This window comes from Tyto alba, unplaced genomic scaffold (genome assembly GCF_018691265.1).
Source record: "Tyto alba isolate M040663 unplaced genomic scaffold, T.alba_DEE_v4.0 Super-Scaffold_46, whole genome shotgun sequence".
Lineage (NCBI taxonomy): Eukaryota > Metazoa > Chordata > Aves > Strigiformes > Tytonidae > Tyto > Tyto alba.
This window is the reverse complement of record NW_024881322.1, coordinates 4,889,087-4,901,335: the sequence shown is the minus strand read 5'-3', so window position 1 is coordinate 4,901,335 and position 12,249 is coordinate 4,889,087.

The following is a 12,249-nucleotide window of genomic DNA, read 5'->3' as shown; positions in this document are numbered from 1 at the left end:
AGAAGCTGTAGAAGTGTGACAGCACTGATGGAAATTCCTTACTGTCTAAAGTACACAGCAACTGTATGCATTACTTGAGTAAAAAAGATTCCAGCCTTCCTGGGCTGAGGAAAGATTTAGGTTAAATATAAGGCAGACATTGTTCCCTGTGCAGGGGGTGAGGCGCTGGCCCAGGGTGCCCAGAGCAGCTGTGGCTGCCCCCTCCCTGGAAGGGTTCAAGGCCAGGTTGGACGGGGCTGGGAGCCCCCTGGGCTGGGGGAAGGGGGCCCTGCCCGGGGCAGGGCGTGGTACTGGGGGGGGCTTTAAGGTCCCTTCCAACCCAAACCATCCTGTGATTCTGTGATTCTTGTTACTCAAATCATAGTTCAGAATACTTAGAGTATGGAAATGCCTCAAAGAAGTAGACAAGCATTACTTGCCTGTCTAATACAAAATGATGGAAACTTTCTAGTAAAATAGGAAGGCCTATGTACAAAAGATCAGCATGGAATCTTAATATAAACTGTATAGGATCTCCTGAATATTTTCTTCAGCTGAGTTGGTGAACTCCCTGCCAAACTGCTTATAATGTAAAGAATCTCAAATGATGAACACAGTTCACGCTGTTTGCAGAAAGAAAAGGTGATTTATAATTTACAAGAAGATCTAGCAAATAAGTACTAGATGTCAACTCACAGGTAGTTATGTCCATACTGACAAGCTGCTGAGGGTATGTATATACACCGGTTTTGTTCTTCAGTTTATCCTGGCTTGACTTCATTCATAATTGACAACTGCATTTGCCTTTTTATATTTGCAATAAAATACTGTGCAAACAAAATTTGGGAGTATACGTGCAGCAAATCTTGTATCAACACTGACTGGCTGCCAGATTTGGAATCGATTCACTGATTAGTTTGAGAGTGATTAATGTGAGTGTTTAATTTATATCCCTGATTTAAAAACATTTATGGGAAGAGAATTGACAGCATAAATAGCACTTCAAAGTGATATAACTGTTCCTTCCACAGATTCTGCTTTTATGAAGTGTGTGGGGAAGTTTTTGCTCAGGTACAACATGCCATAAAATTATGATGTTCAGACACCAAATCTTTCAGCCCTTCTTGCAATAAGAAATTATAATTGTTAATGGGATTTCTGAAGAAAAAGTGGAAGAAAACCCACTTTTTTTTTTTTTTCTACTGAGAGGAACAGCACGAGATGGGTGAATAGGGTACAACAGTTACATTTTTGATATACCCACACTTGGAATTTCATTGTGCTGTATGTACACTACTTCTAGTCGGGACATGACAAGTAAAATTGCATTTTGGGTTCAGCTAATAAAAGAAGTCCCTGTAGAGAGCCCAACGGTTCGCTGGTGCAAGCATTAACTAGACTAGAAGCTTCTCCCAGCACTGTCATGTCAGACCTGGTGCTTTCCCTCTCTGTGCACCTCTGCCCAATACGCACGGGTAACCCGCAGTCCAGGTCCAGCCATGGCCTTCCAGGCTGGTCTGCTGTCCCGACTGCTTTGCAGTTCTCCAGGAGCAGCGCAGGAGGAATCCTCTGTAATGAGCACACTAGTAGCCAAATGTCAGGGCTAAGGCTGAAAAAGAAGGGTTTCTTGACATGAGGCCTTGTTTTGAAAGACATTATGAAAAAAAAAAGGAGTCACAGCATTAAAAAAATGCTCTCTTGCATAGGTTACAAAGGCAACAACCCTAGGAGGTCAAATAAATTCAACTTCTTTTTATTAGGACACAGCTGCATGATTCTCCTTGAACAGACTGAATACATATCCTCTAGCACCTTTGAACTCATCCAGTTTTGGTTGTTTGCCATGGGATACTGTCTTCTGAAAGGCACTTCCTTTCTCAAAGTCAAAATCACAGCAGCATTTTAATAGATAAAATAAATTACTGGAAACTCTCATGTCTTAATTTATGTACATAGACGATCATTATTTAATCGACCCTTTCATCTGTTTAAATCTGACTGGACGTGCTGGAAGCAGCCAGCTTTTAACGGAAAATTATAAACTGCATTATAGTTTTTTTCCATTCTCCAGCTCCTTTGGGAAAGATTTGTAAGTTAAATCCAACGTGCATGTAACACTGTCCACTAAGATCCAACATACTGTATTGCCCAGGCAGATTTCCCAGGTATTTGGAAGGTACACTGTTCAGAACTGATGTTCTCCTTGGCAAATTTATTTTTGTGAAGTACTTTTGCAGCCCGTAGCAAAATCCATTCTATCTGTTAGGGGCATATGCAACAAGAATAATGGTACAAATTTGTTGTGATGCTCTGCCTATACCTTTCTAGGTAAGAAAATTGCCTCTTTTTCCTATTCAGTACTTCAGGCTGCCAATAGAAGTGAAAAGTTGCAGTAACCACCCATCACAATTCAGAAGAGATTTTCATTGTTTTACAGAAGTCAGGCAACACAGAGCTGACCTAAAGTGGTCAACATTGACCTGGATTATATTCAAATTCACAACTGAAGGGATAAGTCCTCCAGACCTCATCATTAGTTCCTCCAAAGCAGCTCCACCTTGGTTTGCAGTGAATTGAACCCCATGGAGTTGGTATGTAGAATCAGGGGAAATGAATTCTGGCCTTTTATTGCCGTCTGCCAAGGGAAAAAATTGATTATAATGTTAATACTTGACTAGTAGGCACATACAATAGTGTAATTTCGCTGGGCTTATTCACTGTTCTTCAAAAACACAAAAAGCACAAGTTCTTGTTCCTTACAAAAAAAAAAAAAATTAAAATTGCTCTGCAAAAACTTTTTCTTCATCTTTTGAAATAAACTCATGGCAATCTGTCTTCATTTAAACTCTAAGGGATCTGGGTTAGGTCCTGGAATAGACTGGTTCCTTTGAAAACAGGGAAATGGCTCCTAAATACATTGAGCTGCTTTTTGGAATTTATGAAGCAGAACACAAATCTGAGTGCTGGCAACATTTAATGGTAATGAGGCAATTCTTACATAAGAGAGTTCATTACAGGATCTGATCATGATGTTTTCCAGCAGCTGGAAAATGGAATCTTTTGCAGGCTGGGAATGAAAAATCTTGCTTTAAAATTATCTTATGTACACCCCAATACACAGTTAGTTTAAAAAGGAAGCATAGAAGAATTCATCCTGCTGCTTCTAATGCAATGGGTTTTCTACTGAAGGAAGAAAGTTATGTTTTCCTTGTACAGTGCTGCTGTGCCAGCTGAGCTGCAGCACACGGGGGAGAGTGGCCCCTGCCTGTGCTTTGCTCTTCTGCAAATGTTTTGAGACAGTCAACCCTGCTCTTGCACGAGACAGAAGCTGTCCTTGCATTCAAAGAGCATAGGGACAAGGATTGTGCCTGGATCCATGGTGAGAAGAGGCATTTCCTTATAAAATCATGTTTCTTAATTATCTGCCATAACTCCCCAAGTGGTCCTTTCTACTGTATTTTTGCCATCAGTGGGCTTCACAGCAAAAGTATGGCCCAAGAGGAGCTTGGAGTCTCTCCAGTCTCACAGCTGGAGCGAGTTTGCCAGCACGGAGCTATGCAGGTGCAATGCTGACCTCCCTGGTCGCTCTCACTATTCTTTTACTACTCGGATTCTGACCAGGATGAGTTGCAATATGCTGTTTTTCAAAGGGACTGCATTGGCTGGCTAGTGAATGCTACTACACTAGGAAATCCAGTCATTTAGCTTCTCATTTTGCTTTTTTTTTTTTTTATCGGTGGTCTGCAGCATGCATGCTGAGAGATTAAATGGTCCGAGGCTGCAAACACAATCGCCCCAAAATGTGCAAGTCATGCAGGAAATATTTTCCCTCTAGGTTGCTCTCTACTGCTCTTCAAAGTATTATTTTCCAAAGATGCTAAGAGGACTATTTCACTTCACTTGCTAGCTGAATACTGTCCCTGAGTTTAAAAGAGACATAAATCAGTTAAAAGCAACAGAAGGAAAACAAAACATCCCACTCAGCCTTTTTAAAGACTCCAGGCAGAAGCTCAGAGGACACCTAGAACTGCACCTCTCTGGAGGCATCCAGTCACTCCAAGTCGGCTGCAGTTTCTCACCAGTTACTGAGCTGGCTCCCAGAGTCAGTGCTGGTGTAGAAGGGAATGGTGGAGACCAGTCGATGCTAATGTAGAAGGGACACATGGTGGAGACCAAGGACAAAAGCTGGTTCCCCCTCTTAAGTTGAGCACTCAGTTCTGCAGCCAGCATTTCCCTCCTCTCCAGTTAGGCATCATGCAAGGCTCAAACAAACACACCTTAGGAGTAAGGCCACAGAAAACACGGTTGGGGAATCAGGAGGGCCGTGGGGAGGGAACAGAGACAAACTGTAACACACAGGGATTTTTGAAAGAAGGGCTTCTATAAGGCAGAGCTGCACATACTTTCTTGCGGAGGCTTGCAAACCTTACATTAGCAGCCTCACTGAAGTCAACAGGTAGGCAGGCTGGGCACAAAGAGCGATGTGAGTCAACACCAGCAGTTATCGTTATCACTGTACTCTGTTGTCTCGGAAAAATGAATTCTAGAGAACTACGTAAGTTAGGTAATAAGCAGTATTTTTTAAAAAACAGGTAGATTGCAGGGGCAGAAGTCAAAGAAGCTTGAAAACTCTTGACTGGAAAGAGTCTTGAGGAGTCACAAAGATGTTAGACTGCTGAGCCAAGATATTTTTGTGCTTCAGACAGAAGATGTAAAAAAAAAAAAAAAAAAAAAAAAAGAAAAACACACCAAAAAAAAAATCTGGCAGGAAAAGAAAGTGGTATCCCAGCTGCAAAGAAGGCCAAACCGTGAGCTAGAAACAGATTGCTGAAGGGAGATACCCAAGTAAGTCAGCCAATTATTTATTGTGATTTATACCAATGCTTGGCCCAAAGCCCCAAACACTTTATATATACTAGATGAACAGTGAACGTATGAGTGAAAATGCAACTTCAGATGAATTTTATAGCAACTTAAAATTATTGTCTTTTAAAGAGCAGCCACTAATGGTTTGAATTTCAGAGACAAGTGAAGTAAGGAACAGTAAGCTCTGAATGCAACATGGGAGAGAGACAGAGAGAAAACATCCTCCAGTAAACCAGTATCAGCAGCTTTCCTGGTAAGAGTTTTCTGATATTGAGACAAGCTGCAATTCTTGGCCTACGGCTCAACCAGGACATAGAGGTTTGCAGCAAGTTTCTAGCTGAATTTTTGCCTCTCTCTACAAGAATTCAGACTAGCTGATAGCAGCAATTTCTGTCCTGAAATCCAATCTATAGCTCTAAGAGACTATCATGTTGTCATGGCTCAGTGAGACCATAAAAAGAATTTCACTGGTGTTTGCAAATAGAGTAATTTGGCTGGAAGCCTGGGTGTGCTCTTCTATGCTGGAGAAGATACAATTTAACACTCTTGGACCCAATTTTACCCTCATTATAGGAAACTTCCCGGTGAAGTCAGTGGACAGAAATCAGACCTTGTATTGTGAGCTGACAGACAAATAATAATCCGCTACATAGAAGAATGTGATTCGCCTGCATGTTAAAAAAGTTTTTTAGTAGCTCTGTAATATCAGAGATTCTTTAAAAATATAGGACCAGTGTATCAAGGTGCATAAATGGCAATGCATCGAGATGAAAAAAGCCAAGAGCTCAAAAAAGTAGCAAAATCTTTTGGTGGACACCTTCCCACTCCTGGGTGTATTAGAGGTACTTTTCTTGAAGGAGTGGAGAGAACAGAGAGAAGGAAAAAAACCTGAAAATGGAGGAAAGGAATCAGGATATGGAAGTTCTCCAAATATGAATCTGCCATTATTTTTAAGACCCCTTTGTTATCACCAGCTTAATTATAACTGGATTTGCTAGAGGGGATCGTGTTGAGCATTGTAGCACTCAGCCTTGCTTTTTCTTACTCTCTTGCTGTACCCAGCAATGGGAGCGATGTTGCAATCGTTGAAGTACGTGCTCATAAAAGCAAAACCCATGGGGAAGCCTAGTGCGGTTTTTTCCACGTGCTTTGTGTGCAAGGCGTGAAACAGTGGGTAATTACCTGCCTCCAGCCACTCCTTAAAAGCTGAAGAGCTTTTCTTCCTATTTGTGTGGCTACAGTAGCCATGGCAGCTGCTCATTTATTAGTTACAGCATATATTAAAGCAGGCTGGGTAACTAGATTGTGTGGAAGGTGGAGATGTGTGCAACTTTCTATTAAAAAAAAAAAACAACAACAAAAAAAAAACAACAACAAAAAAAAAAAAAAAAAAAAAAAACAAAAAAAAAAAAAACACCCACCCAACAACCTGTTTACTGAGAGCAGGTAATGGTGGTGCTAATCAAAACCAGAAACTGCTTTGTATTTCGCCATGAAGCAAGAATGACTAACAACTTAATATTGGACAGATGTACGTGATTATGCATCTGATATGTCTAACTATCCCAGGCATCTGATAATACATCATTCACTAAAGAATGGTCCTGAATCCACCATTTTCCTCTCAAATTTGAATAACCAAAATATTTGGCAATATTAGATGCTGTATTCAGACTGGGATTTAGAGCTAAACATAACTGCTGACTCCAGTGAGTGAGAAGACTCTAGGGGTGGATTTCCCTGATATTTTAGTGTTTCGGTGAGGAAGGGTAAGAGTGGAGGAGAAAGGGCACTGTCTGATAGCACAGTATAAGCGTCACGGCTCGTGTCTCTGTCAGGGAGTTGTCACTGAAAGAACAAGATGCAACTGTTTTTAATACTGTCTGTCCACATGAGGAGATCATGAAGAACAGTGATTCTGTTCTCGCTCTTTTCTCATGGGGACAAACCCAGTGTCATAGCAGCTGCTCTCACACGTGGCTCTGGAGGGCAACTGTCATACCCAGTTATGGGACGGGCCATAACTATTTCACTGCCCTCTTCCCTGACATTCCCATAACTCATACAACATAATGCTCAGCCTTTTGTCAGTAGATGCTTGAACAGTTCCCTCTGCCTTTTGGCAAAATTATTTCCTGCTGAGACAGGAACAAGCGGGGCATGGGAAGCCAAAACCCTGGAAAATTGTTTTCAGAAGGTCTCCGCCTTCCATAAAACCTGTCGTACAAATAGACTTCCAAAACGAGCAAGCTACTCCGTTAGTCCTTCCCAAATTCTCATGACACAAAACACGATTCCAACAGATCTGCTTGCTTGGAAATACTTAACGTTTCAGAGAGGTGACAGCTCGACGGCAGCCCCCGGGCCCTGGGCTGCGGTGAAGCATCGGCCGGCCCAGGGGAGCAGCGCTGACACCCAGCGGCGGCCGCGGCCTCAGCGCCGGGGCCGGCCTCCGGGCCTGGGCCGGGCTTAGAGCCTGGGCCGGGCTTAGAGCCTGGGCCGGCCTCGGGGCCTGGGCCGGGCTTAGAGCCTGGGCCGGCCTCGGGGCCTGGGACGGGCTTAGAGCCTGGGTTGGGTTTAGAGCCTGGGCCGGCCTCGGGGCCTGGGACGGGCTTAGAGCCTGGGCAGGGTTTAACGCCCGGGCTGAGCTCAGCGCCTCGGCAGGGTTTACCACCGGGGCCTCAGCGCCGGGGCCGGCCTCAGCGCCCGGGCAGGGTTTAACCCCTGGGCCCGGCTCTCTCCCAGGTTAAACCTGCAGGTTCAGATGGAGCAAAGATCAGCTCGTTTAGCAGAGGGCTGGTGTTTTTATCAAAGGACACATTAGATACATTTTCAAGGAGGCGCTGCCTCAGAGCACCCTTTTGGTTAGGTACCCAGGATTTCTGAGGAAGACTAAACAGTTGCAGTCTTAATAAAAAAACAAAAACAAAAATAATTTGGCTGGTATGGGAGCTGACTTATGGCCATTAGCTGACTTGTGGCTAATACAGAAGGGCCATTTCTGAGTCCCAGGCAGAGGAATCAAATGTAGGAAGGGGAGAAATTACATGGGTTAGTCCTTGAGGCTAAAGAATCACCAAACTTTTACTTGAAGCTCAAAATGGGCTGAAATTTCTCCCTGTGAATTCCCATATTTCTGTAAAACAAAAAACAAAGCATTCTTCCTGCTCTACTCTCGCTGCAAGAGGGTCGTTGGTAAGCACTATTAATGATTTACAGGTATGTTTAGGGTATAATAAAGCTTGGTTTTACGATTTCCTGCTTTCTCTTTTTAATCCCCAAAGTTAAAAGTAGCTGCAGAAGAAAATTGCACCATTATAACCTAACAGCAGGAATGTCTGCTAGTAACTTATTATGTGGCTTGTGGAAATTTGTATCAGCAATACTAAACTTGGCCTGAATGAAACATTAGCAGAAAAGTGCGTATGAAAGGATCACACACATCTTGATGCTTCTAAGTACATGGTGTGGGAGTGCAGTGGAGTGACATCTACAACATGATGTGTTAGTGACTGAAATCAATTTTGTTTAAAATAAATAACACTTTCTCCTTCCATATGGTTCCTCACTGAGTTTTGTAAAATTAATTTTGTACATGCTGCTTTGGTAGAAGCATCCAGCAGCAAGTGATTCTCATTCCAAAACAATTGGCACATGACTAGGGAACAAATCTGTCTGTACATCAATCTGGAGATTAAACTTCAGGCAATTCTCCTGCTTTAGGTGCTTTTTAAAAAAGTATCTATATGTCGTTTCTCTCACCCATTTAAGTCCCTGGCATCGCTGCCATACCACATGTGGGGAAGCTGTGCTAAACCAGCAGGACAGACTGTCAGAAGACTTGATAGAACACAATGGTGCTGCCGAAGGTTTTAAAAAGTTTAAGTGTACTAATCAGGGGTGAGATGCACAAATCTTGAATCCCTTTACAAATTAGTAATGAAAAAAGTGTAATTCAGATAAAGTCAACTGATATATTAATAAACCTTTTTAAAAGCAAAAAATTATCCAAAACACTGAAATAAAGAATCATTTAAATGAAAACCTCCCAAGCCCTTTTGATTAAAACATACAAATTTGAGAGTTTCAAAAGCTTTGTTCATATTCCAAGATACTTTAGAGTGGAGATTCATTAAATCTATTTTTTTCTTCCAAAGTAGTTTTGGTTTTATGCAAGATAAATACCTCCATAAACCCTAGAATTAGTGAAATGGGGTTTACCTACAGAGTTGTCTCTCCTGGTTAATCAACACTGGTGTGCAATAAGCGCTCACGTTTCCTTGAAGTTCTTCCCACAGCTGACACATGGAAAAGATCCATCTGCCCTGGGGATTCTCTGTTAGCAAAAACCTGGGAAGTCATAGCAGATGCCCAGCCACAACACCTAGAAAAGGTTTTTTTATCTTCCAGCCACCCCATTTTAAGAAATTTAATTTTTAGAAACTGCATCTCTCTGTCAACTTCATCAGAAATCAGCTCGTAGGTTCAAGAGTTGGAAGGGCATCTACACAAACACCCTAGAGCACAAGCAATCTGGCTGAGCATTATTAATTTAAGCCTTTTATCTGTAGGAGAGTAGGCTAATAAGCATTGCATTAGGCTTTCTTGGCCAGTTCTATGCTCTACAACAACAAAGATTTTAAGTTTGCCAAACAACAGCCCCAGTATATTTTTTTCAGTATCTTTTCCTTCATTGCTTAATCTTGCACCAGCACTTTTTGTGATTCACAGACACAATTCTTTCCACTGTTACAGACAACCTCTTATTTTTAAACAATGTGCATGTTGACTCCTTCCCCTTCTTTTCTAATCATGGGGTAAATTCTTGGCACTGGGACAGGAGCGTTAGAGATCCATAGGACACAGCACTGAACACAATGAGTTTCCAGTATATTTCCAATCCCCATCTGTGATTTAAATGAGATTATTTGTATCACCATTTTTTTTTTTTTTATTTTGTGTATCTAAGATCAGCTCCATAGCAGCACAGTTCTGACATTTTCAAGACATGGTGAAAGGCAAAACAGTTTGCATTAGGTACCCACAGATGTTTGCTTTAGAAGGGAATCAGTTTGGGGCAACAGAGAAAAAAGATGGCAATGTATTTGACAGCTTATTTAATTTCCATTAACTTCAGTATGGTCAACAGCCACTGTCTCTTTTTACTTCTTGTATACACCTGAATAAATGAAGACCAAAGATGCAACAATCAAATAATAGGTTTTCCCTTCTATTAGTTTTTGATTTGGAAGAGCAACTATGCAGTACGTAAGTTAGGAAGGGGAGGAATGGTAGCAAAAGAGCATAGACACAAGTCATTCTTTTTTCTATTTTATTGCTCTGAAGCCACAAATGCACTCTCTCCATTTACTGCGGCCACCTTAGTTTAACCAGAATTAACTCAAATTACCATGCATGAAAATGTGCCACCATTTTTGTCTCAGCAGCTCTGCCCACTCATGCTGTATGCCTGGCAGTACTGCAGAGGCTCTCACCCTAAGACAAGTGACTGAAAAACTGGCTTGAACTGTGACTCCAGGCCAGCGCATCCATGTGCACAGACAGTATGTCTTAGGGGACAGCAACAAGTGGTTTAGCTGGGAGCAAAGTGTGTCTATGGGAGTTACAAAAAGCCCTCGGTATTAAAAAGCCTTACCCTCTTAGTTTTGAAAACTGAACTTACCTCCAATGAGCAAAGGGAGGAGAGCACAGCTAAGCTGCAGGGGCTGACAGATGCTCCTCTCCAGCTGTGTCTGGAACTTGACTACGCAGTCTCTGGCATCCCTTCACAACTGAAATGAAGCATAAGCACTCGCGCACTCTGTTTGGGGAGGTGTGGGCTCTTACATTGTTAGCACTAACATGTTTCCTGTTCAAAGAGCAGAAGAGGTACATCACCCGTCTGGGCTGGCCTCCTGACCAAACCCTGAGAGTTTCAAATCCCTAACTAGGGGCTGCTATAGCTACAGTCACAGTTCAATAATTTGAGCAGGAACTAAGCCATGGCACAAATAGAGGTTCTGTTCTCCATTGAACACACAGCCAGAGCACAATTAAAGTCACTTCCATGGCATTTATGCCTGCTAGACAGCCTCAGATAATTAATTTTGAACTTGGACATTTGATTCCTTGAAATAAGACTCCATGCATCTGAGACAATGGAGAAAACCTTTCTGCTTTAAATCCAGCATCCTTTTCCATCAGAGAGCACAACTCCTATATAATTGTTTTGCAGACAAGCCAATGGAGATTTTCTGATTACCCACTTATCTAGCCTACAAGAAAATGTTCAACTTCCCAGTAGCCTGAGCAAGAGACTTTGAGCAGCCACTCAGTTTTCTCCCCACACAGCTGTCCCCACACATGTTATGCCCTAAAAGGACACCTTAAGGTGATTGGAGTGATCAGAACAGGGTACCACTAGCTTACTCTTTCAGTGTAAAAAAGGGAGCCTGGGAGTCCCGACTTCACATTCCCTTCTCTACCCACTATGACAGGATCAAAACAGTGGGTGTCAAGAGCATCCGTGTTACAGCATGAAGGCAGCCTGCCAAGCCTCAAGCAGACCAGAAAATTTACTCTATTCTCCTTCTCTCCCAGATTCCTTTTGGCAGCTGCGCTGCCTGTGATCCACGCAAAGGGGTTGCCAGTGGAACCGTTCCATCCAGATCATGGCATCCCAAGGCGGGAAAAAAGGGCACAACAACAAGCTATGACTCTAGAAGGAACCATGCCTAGGCACTGATCTAATGCCTGTAGGTTTCTTTCTTCTCCCTCTCCTCATCCTGGCCCTAACCATATCCCTAGGTCTGTCCCGAGATGTGCTGAACCTCCAGGTGTGGATTGGTGGTGGGAGACTCCTGCTGGCAGAGGCCCTCGTCAGCACAACCCAAATCACTCTGGAGACAACGTGATTAAGTGACCTCTTGCATGGCTGGTGGAAGTGATGTGTTTGGGTAAGTTTCCATCATACAGGCACTGATGTAGGGGACCCCAATATCACTTCCCTAGTAATGTGAGTGTTACAGGCAGCAAGGAAACAATGTGGCAAATATAAAAAAAAAAAAAGGTAAGGAAGAGCGAACTCAGTCCCAAGCTCATCCTTGCTTTCATGCACTTTCACATCAAACAATAAGACAGACCCCCTTCTTGTTTCTGAGTTTGCTGTGAAAGGCCTTTTTCTCATCTCTCACATACATGAAAAGCTGTCAGGACAGACCCAGACGTGAAGTCATCTAGAAAAATCTTCTCCCCACAAGGCATCCAATGCCCAGCATGTTTGCTTGGCCAAGCGAAGGTCCCGACAAGGCCTGTTCTACCGACACCGCTCCCAGCACTTGCACGATCCACACACTTAGTACCAAGCATCAGTACCCAGCTCACAGAAGTAGATATGCTGTGTGT